Source organism: Pan troglodytes, chromosome 4 (genome assembly GCF_028858775.2).
Source record: "Pan troglodytes isolate AG18354 chromosome 4, NHGRI_mPanTro3-v2.0_pri, whole genome shotgun sequence".
Classification (NCBI taxonomy): Eukaryota; Metazoa; Chordata; class Mammalia; order Primates; family Hominidae; genus Pan; species Pan troglodytes.
In genome coordinates this window covers 24095413-24111134 of record NC_072402.2, presented here as the reverse complement: position 1 = coordinate 24111134, position 15722 = coordinate 24095413, and positions in this window count along the sequence as shown.

The window sequence follows — 15722 nt, the reverse complement described above, 5'->3', positions numbered from 1 at the left end:
TATTTTGAATAAAGGAAACATTGATAGCTATGTACAATGTTTATATTGCACAAAAAGTAAAAATTAGAGAAAAATCCTAAATAAAATGTTAGCTAACATCATTTTAGCATATTAAATAATAAACCATGACCTAATTTATTATAGTAATATGAGGATAATTCAATATTAATATACTTCACATATTAATTCATAATAGCAATGTTCTGATTACCTCTACTAATGTTGAAAAGGCATTCAACAAAATTCAATACCAACCGCTAATTTAATATAAACAGACCAAAACAGTTAATGGAAGAAAAATCAATGGATATTTTATTAATATGGTAAAATAGATATACCTTATTTCAAAAGTCAGCATTTAAAAAAATGTGTAAACAGTGGACACTTTACCACCAAGGTCAAAAAGTTTGAAGATTTGAATACTATTACCAATATGATTTTTTGGAGGTTTATTTTAAGTGCTGGTAAATGCTCTTAGGTAAGAGATGTTGAGACATATAAGCACTGGAAAAGAATAGATAAGATTATGTCTATTGCCATAAGATAGGATAATGTACCTAAGAAAATCAATAAAATAAGTAAGTGTAAGAGTATTCATTGGGGTAGCAGAATAATAATTAATATACAAAAATAAATAAATTTCATTTAACAAATGATAACCCATTAGAAGACATAATGGAGGAGAAGATTTAGGCAGGAAAAAAGATAAAATGCCCAGAAACACAAAGAAGAAAAGTACAAAATTTAGAAAGAATTAGACTAAACCTGAGTATCACAATGAGAGGTTTGAATACATGGAAAGACATTTTTGTTTTTAGGTAGCATAATTCAACATCATAAATATGCCAATTCATCCCAAGTTAATATATAAATTAAATGCAATCTTAATAATATTTTTTGTGTGAAAAACAAGTAATGCAGAACAGGCAGGTAAAAACCTCCTAAAAGTAGAAAAAACAGGCAAAGGGTAAATATAAAATAAAATGTGGTATATGGTAAAACTGACTTCTAAAATATGTGGGGGAAAATAGAGACTTTAAAACATTTGTTGAGATAACTGGGTAACCATTTAGAAAAACATAAATGGGTCAGAAACCTATGTGTAAGATAAATGAAACCATAGATTCACTGGAGTAAAATATGCATTAATTCCTTTATAATCTGGGAACATGAAAGACCTTGCTGATAACTGTTGACTCAAAACTCAGAAGCAGTAAGAGGCCTGATAAATTCAAATACCTGAAGAATAAAAAGCCTGTGTGTGGCGGGGGATGCTTAGGTTGGGGTTGGAGGAGAAGTTCTATAAACAAAATTAATATGATGAACTAGGAGAAAATATTTCCAACTTCTTTCATAAACAAAGGAATATTCCCCAAGTAAAGAGTTCATAAAAATTAAATAAAATGATAATAAATATGAGAATAATTCAAAGAAAAGACAAATGACTCTAAAAAACATGAACACATGCTCAATGTCACTTACACAAAGAGCAGTGTAAATCAAAATTACACTGAAATACCACTTCTTACTAGCAGGTTGGCAAAAATTCAAAAGTTTGTTCACACACTCAGTTGGCAAAGGTTTGGAGAATAGTTATTATGTATTGCTGATAAGCATGAAAAATTGTGCAGATCCACTGGAGAATTACTTGGCACTATCAAGAAAAATTACCTATACATTCTACCTCTAACCCAGGAATTTCACTTCATGAAATCCACCTTTAAAATAGACCTCCACAAACATAAAACAATGTATGCACAAGTTTTTTATGTAGCTTATTTATAAGAGCAAAACACCAGCTAAATGCGCATCAATAGGAGCAAGCAAGGTACAAAATTAAGTATTACAATGTTTCATTTTGTATTACGTAGTTGGGAAGGTCCTCTGTAGTACTACCAATTGGCCATCAAATACTTTTTCTTTTCAAAAGATAGTAGAATTTTACTTTTTGGGTAAAAAATATGGAGGAGGCAAATTTTATACACACACACACACACACACACACAGTTGTGTGTTGCTTAATGATGTGGATATGTTCTGAGAAATGTATCATTAGGCAATATCATTATACGACCATCATAGAGTATACTTACACAAACCTAGATGCTATAGCCTACTACACACCTGGGCTATATGGTATAGCCTATTGCTCCTAGGCTATAAACCTGTACAGCATGTTACTGTACTGAACACTGTAGACAATTGTAACAAAATGATATTTGCATATCTAAACATAGAAGAAGAGGTGCAGTGAAGATGCGTTTTTATAATCTTATGAGACCACTGTTGTACATGCATTCCAGTCTTGACTGAAACATATGACACATAATTGTGAATGTGTGGTGTGTGCGTATATGTGTCTCTGAAAAATTGAAACAAATTTAAGGTAAAGCAAATATGAGAAAATGTTATCAATCAATCTAGGTGGTATAAATGTAGATATACATTGTATTTGTCTTCTGCTGTTTCTATATTTGAAAATTTTCATAAATTAAAAAAGGGAAAAAAGCAAATAAATGTGGTAAGGATGACATTTGGTTTTACCACATTCAAGATAAAAAATTTAGCATATATTTATAATCTGCCTTTGTTTTCCCAATCATATAACCATAATGTAAATTTTGGATCTTAGATTGTTATTTAGATTAAAATTTACATTAAGTTTTATATTTTCATTCTGATTGTCAATGGTCTCAATTGTGATTATTTATATACATTGTTTGGTTTACCATTTTCAATGCTCTCATGAAAACACTTTATACTATGGTTTCAGGTTTTGAGTAGCTGTTTTTTTTTTTTATTTTTTTTTTGAGACGGAGTCTCGCAGTGTCCCCCAGGCTGGAGTGCAGTGGCGCAAAGTCAGCTCACTGCAACTTCCACCTCCAGGGTTCAAGCGATTCTCCTGCCTCAGCCTCCCTAGTAGCTGGGATTACAGGCGCCTGCTACCATCCAGGCTAATTTTTTTTTTTTTAAGTACAGACAGGGTAGTTTTTAATTATTTTTGAAAATATATCTTTTGAGATCTACCAAGTCTCAGTTAAAGTTTTCATATGAACAATTTGAATGTTAACTTGCCTATAAGTGAAATTCTTTGAGTTCTTTGTAACTGAAACTTTGTTTATTGTATTCTGAAGTTTACTTTGTGCAGGAGAATCATGGGATCAGTCACATTTTTTTAAAAGTTTATTTGCTAATTTTTGTTTTGCTTTTCTTCTTGGATGCTTTTAGACCTAATTTCTCTCTTGAGTTAAATATTTTTCAAGAATCTTTAAATAAATTAATATCTTAATCTGTATTTGTTTCCTATTACTGTAATGAATTGCCAAAAATGTAGCAGCTTGAAACAACACATATGTTTTCTTTTACAATTCTGGAAAGCAGAAATCCAAAATAAATCTCACTGGGCTGAAATAAAGGTTTGTTGGGAGGGCTTGGCTCCTTCTTGGAAGCTCCAGGGGAGAATCTGTTCTTTGCCTCTTCCAGTTTCTGGCGGCTGCTGGCATTTCTTGGGTTGTGGCTGCATCACTCCAATCTCTGCTTCCCTGGTCAAACTGACTTCCCCACTTCTGTGGTAGACTATCCCACACTCTCCTTTCCCAAGGACACTTGTGATTACATTTAGAACCCACCCAGATAATCCAGGATCATCTCCCCATTTAAAAATCCTTAATTTAATATATCTGCAAAGTCCCTTTTCTGTACAGGGTGACATTTATAGATTTCAGAGATTGGGATGTAAATATCTTGGGGGGGGGCATTATTTAGCCTACCCCACTCTTAAATTGATTAGCTTATTTATATGATTTCAGGTGTTGTTTATTTGCTTGTTTGTTTTTAGATCAAGAAATAATTCTGTTTATACTTTTGTTTCTTTTCCTGGAAAATTAATAATTCTTAATCATTGGATTGGATTTCAGTTCTTTATCTTTTCACGTGTTATTTAACTAGATTTTAATCATTCCCCTTTCTCTGCATTCTGGGTAAGCCTCTCAGATTTATCCTCCATACGACTAACTTGATTTTCTATAATCAAATCCAATTGGGACTACCTCCAATGTGGATTTTTATTATGCCACTCTGATGGTGCCAGGCCCCTCCACCCCGCCTTTCATCTTAACTCAGTCAGTTTTCTCCTTAAGGCTTCTTGCTTCTGCTTCATGTAACTCATTTCCTCTTGCATTATTTCAAAGACAACAAGCTGCTGCTTGCTTAGAAAAAATACCTATTTTTCTTATGAAGGTTATTTTCAAAGTTATATTTTTCTTATGACTATTAGGTATAATTTTCTTTTTATTTATGTTCTTGTGGTAATTCACAGATTTATTTTTATTTGCCTTGAATGGGTAGAGTATTTGCCCTCAGGGTAGATACCAGGTCTCACAGCTTCTGTCACTATTTGAGTAGTAGGTGGTTTATCCTCTTAAATCTCAGCCTGAAGCACCAGCCTAAGCTTGATTTGCAATTCGTAGAGTAGTTCTGTAAACTGTACTTGGATCATCTGCTGCCTCAACGCTAAGATTCTCTTGTTCCAACATTCACTTACTATTGGAATTTTCTTAGAACATAAAAAGCTATATACTATCTAATTCCTTTACTTCTTCCCCAGTGCTGCTTCTTGCTTTTTCAATTCTATACTTCTGAACATAACTTTTGGATCAACCTAGTTCTACTTAGGTATAAGAGGGAGAGAAGCCAATGCATGTTGGAGATAGGGCTGTTCACTGTGTTCTGAATTTTTTTTTAATGTCCTATCTTATTTAGGGGATTTATTTTGGTCCAGAATGTGGATTGTTTTGTATATATTACAAGAATGTGTCATGACTTATCAAGCAGAATTCTCATCCAGATTTAGGTCTGTAGTCTTTTCTTTGGTTCACTTCGGGTTATTGCTGAATCTCCAAGAGTTCTCTAATTGGTGACTGGAAGGAACAATATCATACATATGTTATCTACCACCATTTTAATTCTGAAGCCTCCAGCTGTTTTCTAAACCCCTTTTCTCTTTCCAACAGCAAATAATGTTCAGAGATATTTTCTTCTAGATCATGGAGTAGAACTTCATTAGGTCTTCTGCAACAATCTTGTATACATAAATATTGTGTTTGTCTCCCTTTCTTCTTTCCTTTCCTCCTTCCCTCTCTGCCTCATTCCTCCCCTGGTTCCTTCCTTTCCTCCTTCATTCCACTTGTCCCTCTCCTCATTTAAAAATGGAAACCATTCAGTCCAGAGTGTTTAAAAAGTGTGCCTGACTTTCCCTTAACTACCTACACTTTGTAGTGGGGTAATCGTTAGATCTTTATCTAAAGATTACATTGTTACGTATTACCCCCTTCCTGGCTGTCAGCATCTAGCAAGCAATTGCCCACTGTGGCTTTGCTACACTTGAAATAATGTATTTTCAGTGCCTGTTCTGTGACTCCCACATGTAGTATGAGAAAAACTTCCATCTCTAGCCTGTACTCATGAGTGCTCACATGTCACATAAACAGGTCAGCCACTGATCATTTTCTACCAAACTTGTAAGTGACAGTTTACAATTTACAGATTCTACATATCTAGAAGATACAAAAATAAAGACATCCAAAGGATGTGAATAAAAGTTTACATTTGAGGCCATTCCACAATGTCAAAGTCAGCAGTGATAAGGAAAATATGTTTAAAATATTAATACTATTAAAAAGTGATAGCAATTGAGAAGTAAAACACATGAATTGCTGTGAATCAAAAGAAAAAATGCAAAATGCAACGAATGGGGCTAAAGTTTTAAATCTGCTGAGCTCATAGTACAGCAGCAGAGGACATCAAGATATTCTATTACCTGTGGGAAATAGATACTGGGTATGTTCTCAATATCCTGTCAGGGTAGAAGCCCCTAAGAACCAACGTTGACCTATTTCTGGACAAGGAGACCAAAAGTATGTGTGGAGGAAAAATGAAAAGTCCTTCCACAGAGATAGGTGAACACAGAAGGAAAGAAGAGGGAGGAACAAAACTTAGAAGTACATGCCTGGCTCAAAAGAAGCCTCTAAATCAAAATTAAAAAACATATTGGTAAATCTATAGAAAAGTTATTATAGGCAGTCAATAACTGAGAAGTTATTAGCTACAGAAAAAAATAAAAATGATGGAAGAAACTAGAAATTGAAAAGTGTATGGGAATCTATCTAAACTGTGTATCTGTCATCCATACATCTATCTATCTATCTATCTATCTATCTATCTATCTATCTATCTATCTATCTATCTGCACACACATTTTCCCCCAAGGAATTAGAAAGCAATACAAGTAGTAAAAAAGCTAGAATAGTTGACGGACACGAACTTTCTTCACAACAACGTTCCATTGCCCATTCTTTACCTTCCAAGAATTTGAGACATCATTAAGGCAGCAGCAATAATAGCAGAGAAATAATTCTGATCTGGCATTCCAGGATAAAATATTTTTTTTCCCCTACTTTCTAAGGTATCCAGAAGGAGTTACACAGACAGAAGTTGTGGTTGTTTTTCTGTTTTCTTTTTGGGAAAGGTAGCCCTTTGATAGTTATTTTATTCCTTCCATTTTAATTGCTCTATTTAGATTTTCTAGATCTTCTTTATTCCTTTTTTAAAAAACTACAATCTTTTTATTTTGAAATAATTTTTGATCTACAGGAAAATTGTGAAGACAGTACAGAAAATTCTCAGATATTCTCTAACTAGTTCCCCTCAATGCCAACTAACATCTTAAATAACCAAGGTACATTTTCAAAAATAAGAAATTAATGTTAGTACAGTTTTATTAACTAAACCGCAAACTACATTTGGATTTTGTCTATTTTTGCACTAATATCCCTTTTCTGTTCTAGGATCCATTCCAGGATCCTACATTGCATTTAGTCAGCGTGTCTCCCGAGTCTCCTCTGATGTAGAACAGTTGGCTATCTTTCCTTGTTCATGACCTTGACAATTTTGAAAAGTACTGATTAGATATTTTGTAAAATGTCCCTCAATTTGGATTTATCTGATCTTTTCACTTAATTAGACTGGGAATATAGGCTTTGGAAAAAATATCACAGAGTGAATACCTTCTAATTATAAGAGAGCACAAGATTTTGAATTTATTTATTAGTCCTACTATTTTGCTCTTTCTGAATTCAAAAATTCAGCTCCATATCTATATGGGTCTTTTTTTCCAATAATTTCAAATTTCACTTTAAATCTGAGGGTACATGTGCAGATCTGTCATATGGGAACACCATGTGACCCTGAGGTTTGGGGCCCAGATGATCCAGTCACCCAGGCAATGAGCATAGCACCCAATAGGCAGACCCTGAGCCCTCTCCTTCCTCCTTCCTCTCTCTAGCAGTCTCCAATGTCCATTGCTCCCATCTTTATGCCCATGTATACTACATGTTTAGCTCCTACTTATAAGTGAGAACATATGGTGTTTTGTTTTCTGTTCCTTCATTACTTGCTTAGGATAATGGCCTCTAGCTGCATCCATGTTGCCACTAAGGGCATGATTTTATATTCTTTTTATGTTTGCATAGTATTCCATGGTATATATGTACCACATTTTTCTTTGTCCAGTCCACTGTTGATGAGAATCTAGGTTGATTCCAAGTCTCTGCTATTGTGAATAGTGCTGTGATAAACATACAAATGCATATGTCTTTTTGGTAGAATGATTTATTTTCCTTTGGGTATATACGCAGTAATGTGATTGCTGGGTGAAATAGTAGGTCTGTTTTATGCCCCTTGAAAAATCTCCACACTGGTTTTCACAGTGGCTGAACTAATTTACGTTCCCACCAACAGTGTATAAGCACTGCCCTTTCTCTGCAGCCTTATAAACATCTGTTATTTTTTGACTTTTCAATAATAGCCATTGTGAATAGTGTGAGATGGTAGGTATCTCATTGTAGTTTTGATTTGCATTTTTCTGATAATTAGTGATGTGGAGCATTTTCTCATAGGCTTGTTGGCTGCTTACATGCCTTCTTTTGAGCAGCTTCAGTTCATATGCTTTGTCCATTTTTTAATAGGGTTGTTTGGTTTTTGCTTGTTGATTTAAGTTTCTTATATATTCTGCATATTAGACCTTTGTCAGATGCATAGTTTGTGAATATTCTTTCCCATTCTGTAGATTGTCTGTTTACTCTGTTGATAGGTTCTTTTGTTGTGCAAAAGCTCTTTAGTTTAATTAGGTTCAATTTGTCAATTTTTCTTTTTGTTGCAATTGCTTTTCAGGAATTAGCCATAAATTCTTGGTCAAGGCTGATGCTGAGAAGGGTATTTCCCAGGTTTTCTTGTATAATTTTTAGTTTGAGGTCTTACATTTAAACCCTTAACAGATCTTGAGTTAATTTTTGTATGTGGTGAAAAGTAGGGGTCCAGTTTTATTCTTCTGCATGTGGCTAGCCAGTTCTCCCAGCACCATTTAATGAATAGGAACTCTTTTTCCCACTGTTTATTTTTGTTGACCTTTTCAAAGATCAGTTTGTTGTGTGAAGCTTTATGTCTGGGTTATCTATTCTGTTCCATCAGCCTATGTGTCTGCTTTTGTACCATTACGAAGCTGCTTTGGTTACTGTAGACTTTTAGTATAGTTTGAAGTCGGATAATGTGAGTAATGTCATGTCTCTGGCTTTATTCTTTTTGCTTAGATTGCTTTGGCTATTTGGGGTTCTTTTTTGGTTCCATATGAATTTTAGAATATGAAAAATGACTGGTAGTTGTATAGGAACCGTGTTGAATCTGTAAATTGCTTTGGGCAGTATGATCACTTTAATGCTATTGATTCTTTTGATCCATGAGCATGGAATGTTTTTCTATTTGTTTGTGTTACCTATGACTTCTCTCAGCAATATTCTGTGGTTCTCCTTGTAGAGATCTTTTATCTCTTTGGTTAGATGTATTTCTAGGTATTTTATTTTGCTGTGTGGCTGTTTTGAATTGTATTACATTTTTGATTTGTCTCTCAGCTTGAACAGTATTGGTTTATAGAAATGCTACTGATTTTTGTACATTGATTTTGTATCCTGAAACTTTACTGAAATAGTTCATCAGTTCTAAAAGTCTTTTGGCAGAGTGTCTAGGATATAGTATCAGTAGAGTCATAATGTCAGTGAAGAGAGATAATTTGACTTCTTTTTCTAATTGGATGCCTCTTATTTCTTTCTCTTGCCTGGTTGCTGTAAGACTTCCAGTACCATGCTGAATAGGAGTTATAATCGTGGACATCTTTGTCTTGTTCCTGTTATTAAGAGGAATTACTCCAGTTTTTGCTCATTCAGCATGATGTTGGCTGTGGGTTTGTCATAGATGGCTTTTATTATTTTGAAGTATGTTCCTTCAATGCTTACTTTGTTGAGGGTTTTTATCATAGAAGGATGTTGGATTTTATTGAAAGCTTTCTCTTTGTTTCTTAAGATGATCATAAGGATTTTGTTTTTAATTTGGTTTATGTGGTGAATCACATTTATTGATTTGCATATGTTGAACCAACATTGGATCCCAGGAATAAAGCCTACTTGATTGTGATGAATTACTGTTTATTTATTTAGAGACAGAATCTCACTCTGTTGCCCAGACTGGAGTGCAGTGGTGCTATTAAATTTCACCGCAACCCCCACCTCCCAGGTTTAAGCAATTCTCATGTCTCAGCCTCCCAAGTAGCTGGGATTACAGGTCAATGCCACCACGCCTGATGAATTTTTGTGTTTTTGGTAGAGACAAGGTTTCGCCATGTTGGCCAGGCTGGTCTCCAACTCTTGCCCTCAGGTGATCCACCTGCCTCAGCCTCCCAAAGTGTTAGGATTACAGGTGTGAGCCACTGCGCCCAGCCTGATTACCTTTAGATGTGCTATTGGATTTCGTTGCTTGAATTTTGTTGAGGATTTTTGCGTCTACATTCATTGGGAGTATTGGCCTGTAGTTTGTTGTTGTCGTTGTGTCTTTGCCAGGTTTAGGTATCAAGGTGATGCTGACTTTGTAAAAGGAATTAGGGAGAATCCGCTTTTCAACCTTTTGGAATAGTTTCAGTAGAAGTGGTTGCAGTTCTTCTTTGTACATCTGGTAGAATTTGAATCCATCTGGTCCAGGGCTTTGGGTTTTTTTGTTTGTTTGTTTGAGATTTTTGGTTGCTAAGCTTTTTTTTTTTTAATTACTTATTTAATTTCAGAACTCAATATCAGTCTGTTCAGGGTTTCAATTTCTCCCTGATTCAATCTTGTGAGGTTGTGTGTTTCCAGTAATTTATCAATTTTCTCTAAATTTTCTACTTTGTATGCTTAAAGGTGTTCATATCATTATCTGAGGATCTTTTATATTTCTGTGATATCAGTTGTAATGTCACGTTTGTTGTTTGGGCTATGCTCATTTGGATCTTCTCCCTTTTTCTCTGTTTACCTAGTAGTCTATTGATCTTGTTTATTCCTTTAAAGTTTGTTGATTCTTTGTATGAAATTTTCAGTCTCAATTTTGTTCAGTTCTCTTCTGATTTTAGTTATTTAATTTCTAGATGTGGTGTTTGATCTTTAATTTGCAACCTTTCTAACTTCTTGATGTAGATATTTATCACTATAAACTTTCCTTTTAACACTGCTTTTGCTGCACACCAACACCTCTGGCTTTTTGTTATGTTGTGTCTCTATTTTTATTTGTTTCAAAGATTTTTTTATTTCCTCCTAAATTTTATTGTTGATGCAAAAGTGATTCAGGAGCAAGTCATTTGATTTCCATGTAATTGCATGGTTTGAAGAGATCTTCTGGTATTGATTTCTATTTTCTTTCTGCTGTGGTCCAAGAGTATGGTTGGCATGATTTAAATTTTTTTAGTTTATTGAGACTTGCTTTATGCCCAAGCATGTGGTCAATCTTAGAGTATGTTCTGTGTGCAGATGAGAAGAATGTATATTCTATTGGTTGTTGGGTATTCTGTAGGTGTCTATTAGGTCCAATTGGTCAAGTGGTGAATTTAAGTTCAGAATTTCTTTGTTAGTTCTCTGCCTTCATGATCTGTCTAAAGCTACATCAGTGGAGTGTTGAAGTCACCCACTATTATTTTGTCACTAATTCTTTTTGTACATCTAGAAATGCTTGTTTTATGAATCTGAGTGCTCTGATGTTGGGTGTATATATATATTTAAAATAGCTAAGTGGTCTAGTTGAAGTGATCCTTTTATCATTATTTAATGCCCTTCTTTGTCCCTTTTTACTGTTGTTGGTTTAACATCTGTTCTATCTGATATAAAAATAGTAATCCTGCTCTTTTCTGTTTTCCATTTGCATGATAGATTATTCTACAACCCTTTACATTGGGTCTTTGAGTGTCATTAAAAGTGAGATGGGTCTCCTGAAGATAGGAGTAGAAGGATCTTGTTTTTTTTATTCAACTTGCCACTCTATGCCTTTTAAGTGGGAGGCTTAGACTATTTACATTGAATATTACTATTGATATGTGAGGTTTTGATCCTGTCATGAAGTTGTTACCTGCTGCTTTGTAGTTTCTATTGCATAGTTGCTTTATAGGGTCTGTGGGCTATGTACTTAAGTGTGTTTTTGTAGTAGCAGGTATTTTTCTTTCATTTTCAAGTTTAGAATACCCATAATGATCTGTTGTAGGTCTAGTCTTGTGGTAACAAATTCTCTTAGTAATTGCTCATCTGGAAAATATTTTATTTCTCCGTTGCTAGTGCTTTGGTGGGATATGAAATTCTTCATGGGAATTTCTTTTCTTTGAGAATACCATAAATAAGCTGCCAATCTCTTCTGCTTTGTAAGATTTCTGCTGAGAAGTACACTGGTAGCCTGATGGGGTTTTCCTGATACATAAGTTGACCTTCTTCTCTGTCTTTAAGGTTTTTCTTTAATGTTAACCTTGGATAGTCTGGTGACCATATGCCTTGGTGATGTTTGTTTTGTATAGTATCTTGCAAGTGTTCAATGCTTCTTTTTTTTTTAAAATCTAGATGTCTTCTTCTCTAGCAATATTAGGGAAATTTTTTGAATTATTCCCTCAAATACATTTCCCAGCTTGTTTATTTTTCCCCCTTCTCTCTCAGGAATGCCAATTATTCATAGGTTTGGTCACATTACATAGTCACATGTTTCTTGAATACTTTGTTTTTTATAATTCTTTTTTTTCTTTATTTTTATTTAGTGGTTAGTTGAAAAGACAGGTCTTCAAGCTCTGAATTTTTTTCTTCTTGGTCTAATCTATAGACTAAGCTTTGAATTGTATTTTAAAATTCTTTAAGTGTGTTTTTCAATTCCAGAAGCCCTGATTGATTTCTTTTCAAGATGCCTATCTCTTCCCTCATTTTCTGGATTGATTTAGAAGTTTTTTTGTGTGTTGATTTTCAAACTCGTCTTGGATCTTGTTTAGCTTCTTTGCCATCCATATTTTACATTCTCTATCTGTCATTTCTTAGCTTCCATTTTTGTTAGGGACCATTGCTGGAAAGTTAGTGTGATCCTTTGGTGGTGTCACATCATTCAGATTTTTCATGGTGCCAGAATTCCTGTGCTAGTTTCTTTTTGACTTAAGACACTGGCACTTCTAATTTTTGTACTAATTTTCATGTGGATAGGATGTTTTTTTCTTTTCCTTTCCCACCTCAATAGGGGGTATGAGTGTAGAGAATATTAGGTAGAGTCTTTGGCTTCACTTCTATTGTCCTATGTCCTTCTGTTAACAGGCTATGTGTTTGAACCTTTTCAACTGGCATAGATGGCACTTATGGGAAAGAGCAAGCTGAGACCAACATAGATGGATATCTACTTGATCCTGTTTACTGGAAGGAGCTCTCTGTTGCCTCAGGTAATGGGCTAATCTGTGGAGCACACAGTGATCTGAGCTCCCTACTCAAGCCTGGAAGGAGGGGAACATGATAGGTGGAGCCACATAGGGCAGACCCACCTATGGGTCCCCCAGTGGCAAGTACAAGCACCAGTGTTGAGTGGGTCCCACTAGGTGGCCACAAGCACCCAGAAGTGTGCCTAGGTGTAGAGATGGGAAACCACCTTAGCCTCAAGTTCTCTGCATGAGGAGGGGAGGTGGTCTAAATTCCTGCTTCTGGGGAATGGGTGCTCTAGATGCCCAGAAAGCTTTCTGGGCATGGACCATAGGGAGCGCCACTGCATCACAATCTCTGTACAAACATGATGGTGTTGCTCAGGCTGCTGATTCAGTTGAGTGAGTGACCTGAATGCCTAGAGTTATGCCTGTGTTAGGAGCTGGGATGGCCCTGCTTCACCATGGTCACTTCATAACAAAGGGTAGGGCAGCTGAGGCCATTGATCCAGGTGAGTGGGAGCGCCAGCTGCCTAGAGATCTGCCTGGATGTGAAGAATAAAGGGCCCCCCTGCATATGATAGCTTTTCGATTCCAACTTACCCCCCAGAGGTAATAGCTCTTATCAAGAGTGGGTCAGTTGAGTATTATTTTAGAAATCATTTGTAGACTTAAACATATATCTTTACTCTTTCAACAATGTTTATAAAAATTCAATTTCCTAAATTAAATTATTTACTAATTAAAATATCTAGAGCCTCTTAATGATGGGAATACAGTTGGCTATCTGATATAATTTGTTTGCAAGGGGCAGCCATCTGATTACTTTTAGAAACAAAAATGTCCTCTTTTATCATTACATATTGAATGCTTTTATCAAAATAGGACATGTAGCTATTAAATGTATACAAGTGTACAAATATTATGTATCCATTACACATTTTCTTGGTATTCACTTTTTCCAGTTTATTGAGAGACTCCAAAGATACATTTTTACATATTTAAGGATGTTAGACATCATTTTTTTTCTCACTTGACATATGGAATCCTCTAAAGTCACCACCTTGTTTATCATTATCACTGAACATAGTCACAGGCTTGAGATTGTGCCAGGCATGCACAACTCTGTTTTTAGTCACTGTGTTCCAAGCATTGGCAACAGAATATATAGCATCCTTCATGCTAAACTCCTTTGAGAACCTTTCACACCCATGCCTTTGTTTACTGCTGCTAGCAGGCATTCAAGAAAGTATTTTTATATTTACTTTTCATTGATCTAAGGATATCCTGGTCACATGGAATTAATGAAGTCACATTTGGGGAAAGTACATGGCATAAATATTATTTTTGATAAAAATTTTACCTGGAGAAGGAGCAGAACAGTTGTCAAGCAATTACAAAATCTTATAGTTATCATCCAGTCTGGCTTCCCTGCAGTGAGCATGAGCTGTTGGTACAACACATTTGTGAAACCTATCAGAAAAGATGGCTGTGGAGATTCATGCCTTTTTTAGCATAATTATAAACTGGTAAAAAATTTACTCCTTTAACACAAAGAGGACACAAGCTTATTCCTATCACAGCAGGTTTATGCTTATGCATGCCTGTTGCATTAGCACATCCCAGTAATTATTCTATTCTTGGCGTTCTTAATTCCTAAAAAGGCTCTCTCATGAGCTGTTAATCAGTGTCTTTCTGGGGCAATAATACTGAAACAAAGATGTTTTGTCTGGTGTATAAACTTGTTATGGCATCAGACTTTTATCAGCGACGACCTGGCAAACCTGTCAATGAATCTGCTCCTTTGTGATCAGCAGATGCTTTATCACCACAAATTTTTAAAAATGTAGTGCTATTATTTCTTAAATTTCTACAACCATTCTGTTGAATATTCACAGTTCTTTTCAATTTTTAGTTAGTTGTGATAAATGTTTGCTTTTTTTATAATCTGCATACCATTAAGTGTCAAGTGTTCACTGTGACAGTAACAGATTCACTATTTTAATACACAATCAAGGTCTTCATTTTTAGCATTATGCAGTGTTTTTCTATTTTTTTACTAACTTCTGTTTATCGCTGTCATGATAGAACTTCGAGAATTTATCCTTCTGTTTCTTCTGGTCATATATGTTGGTCATTCTAACACAATACTTTTCCTAACAACATTTCATACTTATACCCCAGTCCAATGTCTCCAACACCTTGATTTTCTGTGTTGAGTATAAATGCTTCCTCTTTTTCTTATCATTGTTACTCATAAGGGTATCTGTGGGCCTTTTTGATATTTTCAACAATATCTTTATACCACAAGCAAAAAAAAAATGCATGAAGTAATTCATGTAGGACTTAGCCCCACGTAGGGCATCATGGGAACCGTCTGTTGGCATATCCAGCCTGGACATCTGCCATATTATTACCTTTTGTGAGAGTGCTCATGTGGAGGAATCTGGGCATTCAAGTAAAAGATACATCGCAGCTTAAGGGGTCTGGGAAGGTCTTTTTTTCCCTTGGGAATGTTGAATAAATTGTTTGTTGTGTGCATGCATTCTGACTGCCACCTGTAACATAAGGTCAGATGTGGAATTTTCTATTTGTTATGTGATGTCAGTGCTCAAAAAGTTTCAGCTGTGGAGCATTTTGGACTTCTGATTTTCAGATTAGAAATGCTCAATATCTATCAAACAAAACCATAAGCAGAATTACAGAATAAAAAAGAAAAACAGAATTAACAGTAAAAAATGCTTTCAAAATAAAAAGGATAACTTTAACTTATATATATTAGAAATGGACAGACCAAGCATATAAAACCAGAAAGGCTAGAGATGTGGGCATGGTAACTCACACCTATAATCCCAGCAGTTTTGGAGGCCAGCCAAGGTGGGAGGATCACTTGAGCCCAGGACTTCAAGGCCAGCCTGGACAACATTCTAACATCCCATTTCTAAAA